This window comes from Penaeus monodon, chromosome 30 (assembly GCF_015228065.2).
Source record: "Penaeus monodon isolate SGIC_2016 chromosome 30, NSTDA_Pmon_1, whole genome shotgun sequence".
Taxonomy (NCBI): domain Eukaryota; kingdom Metazoa; phylum Arthropoda; class Malacostraca; order Decapoda; family Penaeidae; genus Penaeus; species Penaeus monodon.
In genome coordinates, this window is record NC_051415.1 from 3350407 (window position 1) to 3350642 (window position 236).

At 30.1% G+C, this 236-nt stretch overlaps 1 protein-coding gene across 1 annotated transcript in view; it reads right to left on the reverse strand.

Moving 5' to 3' along the window:
• The window catches only part of LOC119592282 (crustacean hyperglycemic hormone-like), a 3071-nt gene that overhangs the window by 1686 nt on the left and 1149 nt on the right, over window positions 1–236 (reverse strand). The window lies entirely within an intron of this gene.

Below are 236 nucleotides of genomic sequence, written 5' to 3' on the forward strand. Positions count from 1 at the left end.
ACAGATTATTAGCCACCATGATATATGAAACCATACGAGGACAGGAAAATCTCTCGGACAAAAGATAGACTACTGTTCTTGGATTTTTTCTTAAGAGGGAGAATTATGAATTAAATGCAAATAATTACAGAAAGAAGTCACGTGGAGGGTGAAACATCTATGAAAAATCATATATCATAATAATAATCATATACTGCATTCTATAATCGTTGTTTAAAACGTTTAAGTAATAAGAT